Below are 12,851 nucleotides of genomic sequence, written 5' to 3' on the forward strand. Positions count from 1 at the left end.
CTTTAATTCTACGTGAAACATGTATCTTTCATCAAGTTTATGATGAGTATTTCTGTTATTTGATGTGGCTCTCTGCAATTTCTCCGGATGTTTTGGAGGCATTTCTGAACATGGCGCCAATGTAAACTGAGGTTTTTGGATATAAATATGAACTTGATCGAACAAAACATACATGTGTTGTGTAACATTGAGTCCTGGGAGTGTCATCTGAAGAAGATCATCAAAGGTTAGTGATTAATTCTATCTATATTTCGGCTTTTGTGACACCTCTCTTTGGTTGGAAAATGGCTGAATGCTTTCTGTGACTAGCTGTTGACGTAACATAACATAACGTAACATATGTCCTGCTTTCGCAGAAAAGCCTTTTTGAAATCAGACACTGTGGATAGATTAACGAGAAGTGTATCTTTAAAATGGTGTAAAATACTTGTGTGGTTGAGTAATTTTAATTATGAGATTTCTGTTGTTTTGAATTTGGCACCCTGCAATTTCACTGGCTGTTGGCGAGGTGGGACGCTAGCATCCCAAACGATCCCAGAGAGGCTAAGGGACTTCACCCTTCCCTTATCCACATAAATATATTTATAACGTAAATTTGACTGATGTAATTTGACATAATAGTGGATGTCTGATGAGTTATTCTCAGACACAGGTTACAACAGGGTTTCAGTGAGAGTGAGGTGACAATGAGGACATAATAAGATAAACTATATATTCAAAAGTATGTGGACACCCCTTCAAATTAGTGAATTCAGCTATTTCAGCCACACCTGTTGCAGAAAGGTGTATAAAATTGAGCATACAGCCATGCAATCTCCATAGACAAAACATTGGCAGTAGAATGGCCTTACTGAAGAGATCAGTGACTTTCAACGTGGCAGTGTCATAGGATGCCACATTTCCAACAAGTAAGTTCGTCAAATTTCTGCCCTGCTAGAGCTGCCCCGGTAAGTGCTGTTATTGTGAATTGGAAACGTCTAGGAGAAACAATGGTTCAGCTGCAAAGTGGCTGGCAACACAAGCACACAGAATGGGACCTCCGACTGTTGAAGCATGTAGTGTGTAAAAATCATCTGTCCTCGGTTGTAACACTCACTACCGAGTTCCAAACTGAGTGGAAGCAACATCAGCACAATAACTGTTAGTCTGGAGCATCATGAAATGGGTTTCCATGGCCGAGCAGCCACACAGAAGCCTAAGATCACCATGTGCAATGCCAAGTGTCGGCTATAGTGGTGTAAAGCTCACCGCCATTGGACTCTGGAGCAGTGTAAATCCGTTCTCTGGAGTGATGAATCACACTTCACATCTGGCAGTCCGACGGACCAATCTGGGTTTGGCGGATGCCTGGCGAACGATACCTTCCTGAATGTGTAGTGCCAACTGTAAAGTTTTGGGGAGGAGGAATAATGGTCTGGGGCTGTTTTTCATGGTTTGGGGTAGGCCCCTTAGCTCCAGTGAAGAGTCATCTTAACAATACTGCATAAAATGACATTTTAGATGATTCTGTGATTCCAACTTTGTGTTTGGGGAAGGCCCTTTCCTGTTTCAGCATGACAATGCCCCCGTGCACAAAGCGAGGTCCATACAGAAATGGTTTGCCGAGATTGGTGTGGAAGAACTTGACTGGCCTGCACAGAGCCCTGACTTCAACCCCATCGAACACCTTTGGGATGAAATGGAACACCGACTGCGAGCCAGGCCTAATCGCCCAACATCAGTGCCCGACATCATTAATGCTCGTGACTGATAGTTGAAGTCTGAATCCAGACTAAAGTTATAAATTGGAGTAGGACTAAATGCTAAAACCATTAGGTCAGTGGACACATAAGTGCAAGTCACCACAGCAATGTTCAGTGAAAAACCTTCCCAGAAGAGTGGAGGCTGGTATAGCAGCAAATTGTCTGTCTTTTTTTTAACCTTAATTTAGCTAGGCAAGCCAGTTAAGAACATATTCTTATTTACAATGACGGCCTACACCGGCCAAACTCTAACCAAGACGATGCTGGGCCAATTGTGCCCAGCCCTATGGGACTCCTGATCACGGCCGGTTGTGATACAGCCCGGAGATCGAACTAGGGTCTGTAGTGATGCAGTGCGTTAGACTGCTGCACTATTCGGGAGTCCCCAGAAGGGGGGGGGGGACAACTCCATATTAATGCCCATGATTTTGGAATGATATGTTCAACAAGTAGGTGTCCACATACTTTTGGTATTCTTGTGTATGTTTCTAATAGGAAAGCAATGAGCAGCGAACAGTTTTGACTGGGCTGAGCGGGAACTGTACTTCCTCAGTGGTAGGGAGGCGAGCAGGCCAGAGGTGGATGAACGCAGTGCCCTTGTTTGGGTGTAGGGCCTGATCAGAGCCTGGAGGTACTGTGGTGCCGTTCCCCTCACAGCTCCGTAGGCAAGCACCATGGTCTTGTAGCGGATGCGAGCTTCAACTGGAAGCCAGTGGAGAGAGCGGAGGAGCGGGGTGACGTGCGAGAACTTGGGAAGGTTGAACACCAGACGGGCTGCGGCGTTCTGGATGAGTTGTAGGGGTTTAATGGCACAGGCAGGGAGCCCAGCCAACAGCGAGTTGCAGTAATCCAGACGGGAGATGACAAGTGCCTGGATTAGGACCTGCGCCGCTTCCTGTGTGAGGCAGGGTCGTACTCTGCGGATGTTGTAGAGCATGAACCTACAGGAACGGGCCACCGCCTTGATGTTAGTTGAGAACGACAGGGTGTTGTCCAGGATCACGCCAAGGTTCTTAGCGCTCTGGGAGGAGGACACAATGGAGTTGTCAACCGTGATGGCGAGATCATGGAACGGGCAGTCCTTCCCCGGGAGGAAGAGCAGCTCCGTCTTGCCGAGGTTCAGCTTGAGGTGGTGATCCGTCATCCACACTGATATGTCTGCCAGACATGCAGAGATGCGATTCGCCACCTGGTCATCAGAAAGGGGAAAGGAGAAGATTAATTGTGTGTCATCTGCATAGCAATGATAGGAGAGACCATGTGAGGTTATGACAGAGCCAAGTGACTTGGTGTATAGCGAGAATAGGAGAGGGCCTAGAACAGAGCCCTGGGGGACACCAGTGGTGAGAGCGCGTGGTGAGGAGACAGATTCTCGCCACGCCACCTGGTAGGAGCGACCTGTCAGGTAGGACGCAATCCAAGCGTGGGCCGCGCCGGAGATGCCCAACTCGGAGAGGGTGGAGAGGAGGATCTGATGGTTCACAGTATCGAAGGCAGCCGATAGGTCTAGAAGGATGAGAGCAGAGGAGAGAGAGTTAGCTTTAGCAGTGCGGAGCGCCTCCGTGATACAGAGAAGAGCAGTCTCAGTTGAATGACTAGTCTTGAAACCTGACTGATTTGGATCAAGAAGGTCATTCTGAGAGAGATAGCGGGAGAGCTGGCCAAGGACGGCACGTTCAAGAGTTTTGGAGAGAAAAGAAAGAAGGGATACTGGTCTGTAGTTGTTGACATCGGAGGGATCGAGTGTAGGTTTTTTCAGAAGGGGTGCAACTCTCGCTCTCTTGAAGACGGAAGGGACGTAGCCAGCGGTCAGGGATGAGTTGATGAGCGAGGTGAGGTAAGGGAGAAGGTCTCCGGAAATGGTCTGGAGAAGAGAGGAGGGGATAGGGTCAAGCGGGCAGGTTGTTGGGCGGCCGGCCGTCACAAGAAGCGAGATTTCATCTGGAGAGAGAGGGGAGAAAGAGGTCAGAGCACAGGGTAGGGCAGTGTGAGCAGAACCAGCGGTGTCGTTTGACTTAGCAAACGAGGATCGAATGTCGTCGACCTTCTTTTCAAAATGGTTGACGAAGTCATCTGCAGAGAGGGAGGGGGGAGGGGGAGGAGGATTCAGGAGGGAGGAGAAGGTGGCAAAGAGCTTCCTAGGGTTAGAGGCAGATGCTTGGAATTTAGAGTGGTAGAAAGTGGCTTTAGCAGCAGAGACAGAGGAGGAAAATGTAGAGAGGAGGGAGTGAAAGGATGCCAGGTCCGCAGGGAGGCGAGTTTTCCTCCATTTCCGCTCGGCTGCCCGGAGCCCTGTTCTTTCCTCAAAACAAGCAAAGATTTGGTTACAATTCTTGTTACCTAGAAAAATGTATACCTCCTAAATGAACAGATTGTTCATGTAGAAAGACAATAACCCAAAACACACAATCAATTCTACATAAAAATAGAAGCAACATATTTTAAGTTTTGGAATGGCCTAGTCAAAGTCCAGACCTAATCCCAATTGAGATGTTGTGGCAGGACTTGAAATGAGCAGTTAATGCTTGAAAACCCACAATTGTTGCTGAGTTAAAGCAGATATGCATGGAAGAGTGGGCCAAAATTTCCTCCACAACTTGAGAGACTGATCAACAACTACAGGAAACGTTTGGTTGGAGTCGTTGCACCTAAATGTGACACAACCAGTTGAGTGTAAGGGGAGAATTAGTTTTTCACATAGGGGCATTGGGTGTTGCATAACATTGTTAATGAAATAAATGAAATAAGTATGCAATTGGGATATTTGATCAGTAAGGTTCCCTCTATCTAATATTAGGTTTTACTTGAAGATCTGATAACATTCCGTATCAAAAATATGCAAAAGAGGTGAAAATTAGAAAGGGGCCAAATATTTTTTCACGGCGTGGTAGAAAAAGGAGCATACAAATCTTTGGAACAACTTCAGCTGTCCAAGAATTAGCATGCCATTCTAATATATTTCTATGGTCTATTCTAAGGACTTGCCAAATACTTAGGTCCTAGGACCTAGGATCAAGAGAGACGCTCAAGTGTTTTAGTACTATATCTCTTGACACAATGATGAAAATAATCATGGCCTCTAGGGGGCGGCAGGGTAGCCTAGTGGTTAGAGCGTTGGACTAGTAACCGGAAGGTTGCGAGTTCAAACCCCCGAGCTGACAAGGTACAAATCTGTCGTTCTGCCCCTGAACAGGCAGTTAACCCACTGTTCCCAGCACCTTATTGCCTTCCTGAAGACAAACAATGTATACAAAATGCTTCAGTCTGGTTTTAGACCCCATCGTAGCACGGAAACGGCACCTGTGAAGGTGGTAAATGACATTTTAATGGCATCGGACCGAGGCTCTGCATCTGTCCTCGTGCTCCTAGACCTTAGTGCTGCTTTTGATACCATCGATCACCACATTCTTTTGGAGAGATTGGAAACCCAAATTGGTCTACACGGACAAGTTCTGGCCTGGTTTAGATCTTATCTGTCGGAAAGATATCAGTTTGTCTCTGGGAATGGTTTGTCCTCTGACAAATCAACTGTAAATTTCGGTGTTCCTCAAGGTTCCGTTTTAGGACCACTATTGTTTTCACTATATATTTTACCTCTTGGGGATGTTATTCGAAAACATAATGTTATCTTTCACTGCTATGCGGATGACACACAGCTGTACATTTCAATGAAACATGGTGAATCCCCAAAATTGCACTTGCTCGAAGCATGTGTTTCAGACATAAGGAAGTGGATGGCTTTCTACTTTAAACTCGGACAAAACAGAGATGCTTGTTCTAGGTCCCAAGAAACAAAGATATCTTCTGTTGAATCTGACAATTAATCTTAATGGTTGTACAGTCGTCTCAAATAAATTGTGAAGGACCTCGGCGTTACTCTGGACCCTGATCTCTCTTTTGAAGAACATATTAAGACCATTTCAAGGACAGCTTTTTTCCATCTACGTAACATTGCAAAAATCAGAAACTTTCTGTCCAAAAATGATGCAGAAAAATTAATCCATGCTTTTGTCACTTCTAGGTTAGACTACTGCAATGCTCTACTTTCCGGCTACCCGGATAAAGCACTAAATAAACTTCAGTCAGTGCTAAATACGGCTGCTAGAATCCTGACTAGAACCAAAAAATTTGATCATATTACTCCAGTGCTAGCCTCTCTACACTGGCTTCCTGTCAAAGCAAGGGCTGATTTCAAGGTTTTACTGCTAACCTACAAAGCATTACATGGGCTTGCTCCTACCTATCTCTCTGATTTGGTCCTGCCGTACATACCTACACGTACGCTACGGTCACAAGACGCAGGCCTCCTAATTGTCCCTAGAATTTCTAAGCAAACAGCTGGAGGCAGGGCTTTCTCCTATCGAGCTCCATTTTTATGGAACGGTCTGCCTACCCATGTCAGAGACGCAAACTCGGTCTCAACCTTTAAGTTTTTACTGAAGACTCATCTCTTCAGTGGGTCACACAGCCAAGATGGCGTAGCAGTCGGACGTCCTGTCGTGTCGTGTCCCTTGTATATATAGTTTTTTATCGTTTTTATTTTTAAACATATTCTTCTTCACATATCTTTTAAAACATTTTGCGAAACCTCAACATCTAAATACTCTCCTGCAACCCGCCTCACCCAATGTAGCGTGGATCTGCTTTTTTTCTAAAGTATATATATTTACTTTGGACCCGGAACCCCTCAACTGAAGCAAGCCAGCTAACTACCAGCTACCAGTCAGCAAACCATTGCTAGCGGTCTTCAGCTAACCTTTAGCTCGGAAAGCTCTCGCCAGTTCGAACAACGCGACTCTAACCAGAGCATAACGGACCAATTATTTGTATTTTTATTTTTATCCCCGGATTCCCACCACAAACGGAACATTCTCATCTGGATCTTCACAACTAGCTAACTAGCTAACCGCAACCCCGGATGATTACTCCTGGCGTTTCCATCCACTGAGCTTGAAGCTAGCCCGGCCAGAGCTCCTGTGCTACCACCGAAGCATACTCCTGGGCTACAATATCAGGACCCACGACCGGTCTATCGATGTCACCGCATGAAGAGGCATAAACAGACTCAACCCCTTGCTATCTGCTTGTTTGCTAATTTGGCCTGCTAACTGCTAGCTTGCTCAGCCCCTGTCTGCTAACTGCTAGCTTGTTTAGCCCCGACCTACTAACTGTTAGCTTGTTAGCACAGGCCTGCTAACTGTCTGAATCGCCGCGTCCCCAGCCAGCCCAACCACTCACTAGACCCATATTTACTTTCAATCTCTTTTCGATTTTTAATTCGATTATACCTCCCGGTAACCTGCCTCACCCAATGTGATACGGAATCTGCTGTTATTTTTAATTTTTAGAACACATTCAAGAACCTCAAGAAGCTAACTAGCTACAAGCTATTTAGCCATGGTTAGCCACTGCTAGCGGCTTTACCCTCTGCACCTTCTGTTTCCCTGCCCCATCCACCGCTGCCCCCTGGACACTGATCACCTGGCTACATAGCTGATGCATGCTGGACTGTCCATTAATCACGGTACTCCATTCTGCTTGTTTATGTTTTATCTGTCGGCCCCAGCCGCACTCAGGATCTGTGTGTAGTTAATCCGACCCTCCCTGCCTAGTCAACACCATTTTACCTGCTGTTGTTGTGCTAGCTGATTAGCTGTTGTTGTCTCACCTACTGTTTTAGCTAGCTCTCCCAATTCAACACCTGTGATTACTGTATGCTTCCCTATATGTCTCTCTCAAATGTCAATATGCCTTGTATACTGTTGTTCAGGTTAGTTATCATTGTTTTAGTTTACAATGGAGCCCCTAGTTCCACTCTTCATACCCCTGGCACCCCCTTTGTCCCACCTCCCACATATGCGTTGACCTCACTAATTACAACTAGCATGTCCAGAGATGCAACCTCTCTCATCATCACCCGGTGCCTGGGCTTACCTCCGCTGTACCCGCACCCCACCATACCCCTGTCTGCGCATTATGCCCTGAATATATTCCACCATGCCCAGAAATCTGCCCCTTTTATTCTCTGTCCCCACCGCTCTAGGCGACCAGTTTTGATAGCCTTTAGCCGCACCCTCATACTACTCCTCCTCTGTTCCGTGGGTGATGTGGAGGTAAACCCAGGCCCTGCATGTCCCCAGGCATCCTCATTTGTGGACTTCTGTGATCGAAAAAGCCTTGGTTTCATGCATGTCAACATCAGAAGCCTCCTCCCTAGGTTTGTTTTACTCACTGCTTTAGCACACTCTGCTAACCCTGATGTCCTTGCCGTCTCTGAATCCTGGCTCAGGAAGGCCCCCAAAAATTCTGAGATATCCATACCCAACTATAACATTTTTCGTCAAGATAGAACTGCCAAAGGGGGAGGAGTTGCAGTCTACTGCAGAGAGAGCCTGCAAAGTAATGTCATACTTTCCAGGTCCATACCCAAACAGTTCAAACTACTAATCTTAAAAATTACTCTCTCCAGAAATAAGTCTCTCACTGTTGCCGCCTGCTACCGACCTTCCTCAGCTTCCAGCTGTGCCCTGGACACCATTTGTGAATTGATCGTCCCCATCTAGCTTCAGAGTTTGTTCTGTTAGGTGACCTAAACTGGGATATGCTTAACACCCCGGCAGTCCTACAATCTAAGCTAGATGCCATCAATCTCACACAAATCATCAAGGAACCCACCAGATACAACCCCAAATCTCTAAACAAGGGCACCCTCATAGACGTCATCCTGACCAACTGGCCCTCCAAATACACCTCCGCCATCTTCAACCAGGATCTCAGCGATCACTGCCTCATTGCCTGTATCCGCTACGGAGCCGCAGTCAAACGACCACCCCTCATCACTGTCAAACGCTCCCTAAAACACTTCTGTGAGCAGGCCTTTCTAATCAACCTGGCCCGGGTATCCTGGAAGGACATTGACCTCATCCCGTCAGTTGAGGATGCCTGGTTATTCTTTAAAAGTAACTTCCTCACCATTTTAGATAAGCATGCTCCGTTCAAAAAATGCAGAACTAAGAACAGATATAGCCCTTGGTTCACTCCAGACCTGACTGCCCTCGACCAGCACAAAAACATCCTGTGGCGGACTGCAATAGCATCGAATAGTCCCCGTGATATGCAACTGTACAGGGAAGTCAGGAACCAATACACTCAGTCAGTCAGGAAAGCTAAGGCCAGTTTCTTCAGGCAGAAATTTGCATCCTGTAGCTCCAACTCCAAAAAGTTCTGGGACACTGTGAAGTCCATGGAGAACAAGAGCACCTCCTCCCAGCTGCCCACTGCACTGAGGCTAGGTAACACGGTCACCACCGATAAATCCATGATTATCGAAAACTTCAACAAGCATTTCTCAACGGCTGGCCATGCCTTCCGCCTGGCTACTCCAACCTCGGCCAACAGATCCCCCCCCCCACAGCTACTCGCCCAAGCCTCTCCAGGTTCTCCTTTACCCAAATCCAGATAGCAGATGTTCTGAAAGAGCTGCAAAACCTTGACCCGTACAAATCAGCTGGGCTTGACAATCTGGACCCTCTATTTCTGAAACTATCCGCCGCCATTGTCGCAGCCCCTATTACCAGCCTGTTCAACCTCTCTTTCATATCGTCTGAGATCCCCAAGGATTGGAAAGCTGCCGCAGTCATCCCCCTCTTCAAAGGGGGAGACACCCTGGACCCAAACTGTTACAGACCTATATCCATCCTGCCCTGCCTATCTAAGGTCTTCGAAAGCCAAGTCAACAAACAGGTCACCGACCATCTCGAATCACACCGTACCTTCTCCGCTGTGCAATCGGGTTTCCGAGCCGGTCACGGGTGCACCTCAGCCACGCTCAAGGTACTAAACGATATCATAACGGCCATTGATAAAAGACAGTACTGTGCAGCCGTCTTCATCGACCTTGCCAAGGCTTTCGACTCTGTCAATCACCATATTCTTATCGGCAGACTCAGTAGCCTTGGTTTCTCTGATGACTGCCTTGCCTGGTTCACCAACTACTTTGTAGACAGAGTGCAGTGTGTCAAATCGGAGGGCATGCTGTCTGGTCCTCTGGCAGTCTCTATGGGGGTGCCACAGGGTTCAATTCTCGGGCCGACTCTTTTCTCTGTATATATCAATGATGTTGCTCTTGCTGCCGGCGATTCCCTGATCCACCTCTATGCAGACGACACCATTCTATATACTTCCGGCCCGTCCTTGGACACTGTGCTATCTAACCTCCAAACAAGCTTCAATGCCATACAACACTCCTTCCGTGGCCTCCAACTGCTCTTAAACGCTAGTAAAACCAAATGTATGCTTTTCAACCGTTCGCTGCCTGCACCTGCACGCCTGACTAGTATCACCACCCTGGATGGTTCCGACCTTGAATATGTGGACATCTATAAGTACCTAGGTGTCTGGCTTGACTGTAAACTCTCCTTCCAGACTCATATCAAACATCTCCAATCGAAAATCAAATCCAGAATCGGCTTTCTATTCCGCAACAAAGCCTCCTTCACTCATGCCGCCAAACTTACCCTAGTAAAACTGACTATCCTACCGATCCTCGACTTCGGCGACGTCATCTACAAAATAGTTTCCAACACTCTACTCAGCAAACTGGATGCAGTTTATCACAGTGCCATCCGTTTTGTCACTAAAGCACCTTATACCACCCACCACTGCGACTTGTATGCACTAGTCGGCTGGCCCTCGCTCCATATTCGTCGCCAGACCCACTGGTTCCAGGTCATCTACAAGTCCATGCTAGGTAAAGCTCCGCCTTATCTCAGTTCCCTGGTCACGATTGCAACACCCACCCGTAGCACGCGCTCCAGCAGGTGTATCTCACTGATCATCCCTAAAGCCAACACCTCATTTGGCCGCCTTTCGTTCCAGTTTTCTGCTGCCTGTGGCTGGAACGAATTGCAGAAATCGCTGAAGCTGGAGACTTATATCTCCCTCACCAACTTCAAACATCTGCTATCTGAGCAGCTAACCGATCGCTGCAGCTGTACATAGTCTTATCGGTAAATAGCCCACCCAATTATACCTACCTCATCTCCATACTGTTTTTATTTATTTACTTTTCTATTCTTTTGCACATCAATATCTCTACCTGTATATGACCATCTGATCATTTATCACTCCAGTGTTAATCTGCAAAATTGTAATTATTTGCCTACCTCCTCATGCATTTTGCACACAATGTATATAGACCCTTTTTTTTTTTTTTCTACTGTGTTATTGACTTGTTTATTGTTTACTCAATGTGTAACTCTGTGTTGTCTGTTCACACTGCTAATCTTTATCTTGGCCAGGTCGCAGTTGCAAATGAGAACTTGTTCTCAACTAGCCTACCTGGTTAAATAAAGGTTAAATAAAAAAAATAAAAAAATATATGATTGAGTGTAGTCTGGCCCAGGAGTGAGAAGGTGAACGGAAAGGCTCTGGAGCAACGAACCGCCCTTGCTGTCTCTGACTGGCCGGTTCCCCTCTTTCCACTGGGATTCTCTGCCTCTAACCCTATTACAGGGGCTGAGTCACTGACTTACTGGGGCTCTCTCATGCCGTCCCTGGAAGGGGTGCGTCACCTGAGTGGGTTGATTCACTGATGTGGTCATCCTGTCTAGGTTGGCGCCCCCGCTTGGGTTGTGCCATGGCGGAGATCTTTGTGGGCTATACTCAGCCTTGTCTCAGGATGGTAAGTTGGTGGTTGAAGATATCCCTCTAGTGGTGTGGGGGCTGTGCTTTGGCAAAGTGGGTGTGGTTATATCCTTCCCGTTTGGCCCTGTCCGGGGGTGTCCTCGGATGGGGCCACAGTGTCTCCTGACCCCTCCTGTCTCAGCCTCCAGTATTTATGCTGCAGTAGTTTATGTGTCGGGGGGCTAGGGTCAGTTTGTTATATCTGGAGTACTTCTCCTGTTGTATTCGGTGTCCTGTGTGAATCTAAGTGTGCGTTCTCTAATTCTCTCCTTCTCTCTCTCTTTCTCTCTCTCAGAGGACCTGAGCCCTGGGACCATGCCCCAGGACTACCTGACATAATGACTCCTTGCTGTCCCCAGTCCACCTGGTCGTGCTGCTGCTCCAGTTTCAACTGTTCTGCCTTATTATTATTCGACCATGCTGGTCATTTATGAACATTTGAACATCTTGGCCATGTTCTGTTATAATCTCCACCCGGCACAGCCAGAAGAGGACTGGCCACCCCACATATGCTCTCTCTAATTCTCTCTTTCTTTCTCTCTCTCGGAGGACCTGAGCCTTAGGACCATGCCCAGGACTACCTGACATTATGACTCCTTGCTGTCCCCAGTCCACCTGGCAGTGCTGCTGCTCCAGTTTCAACTGTTCTGCCTTATTATTATTCGACCATGCTGGTCATTTATGAACATTTGAACATCTTGGCCATGTTCTGTTATAATCTCCACCCGGCACAGCCAGAAGAGGACTGGCCACCCCACATAGCCTGGTTCCTCTCTAGGTTTCTTCCTAAGTTTTGGCCTTTCTAGGGAGTTTTTCCTAGCCACTGTGCTTCTACACCTGCATTGCTTGCTGTTTGGGGTTTTAGGCTGGGTTTCTGTACAGCACTTTGAGATATCAGCTGATGTACAAAGGGCTATATAAATAAATTTGATTTGATTTGACTTTTTCACGGCACTGCTGATTCACCGAAACTATAACAAAATCAGACATCAGATCATGCCTCTCCCCTGGTCTTTCTCAGGGTTTCATGCTGAGTGTGTGGTGCTCCTGTGTGGTGCACATTTTCGAGGAAATGTGGGTGAATTTCAGAGTAGGGGTAATACCTTTTACACTCAAGCATTCCCATGGTCAGATAATGACAGACCTGAGATCTGGGTGTCATGAGGGCGTTCCTCTCCCTGTCTGATCCACTGCTCCAATGATATGGTTGAATGCATTTAGATGCGCAAGTAACTAGGTTCCTTTTTCAGTTTACATATATTTTTTCTGGATCTTAACTTCTCACAGTTTGGGCCTATATCACTTCAAAGATACCGAATCCCCCAAAGAGTTCAATCACTTAATGGTCAAACTCTGTGAAGTGTCCCATGTCTTCATATCTTATCTTAGCTGTTAAGGGTCTAAGGTGAATATAAGCCCCAAAGG

The sequence above is a fragment of the Oncorhynchus masou genome, chromosome 16 (assembly GCF_036934945.1).
Source record: "Oncorhynchus masou masou isolate Uvic2021 chromosome 16, UVic_Omas_1.1, whole genome shotgun sequence".
Lineage (NCBI taxonomy): Eukaryota > Metazoa > Chordata > Actinopteri > Salmoniformes > Salmonidae > Oncorhynchus > Oncorhynchus masou.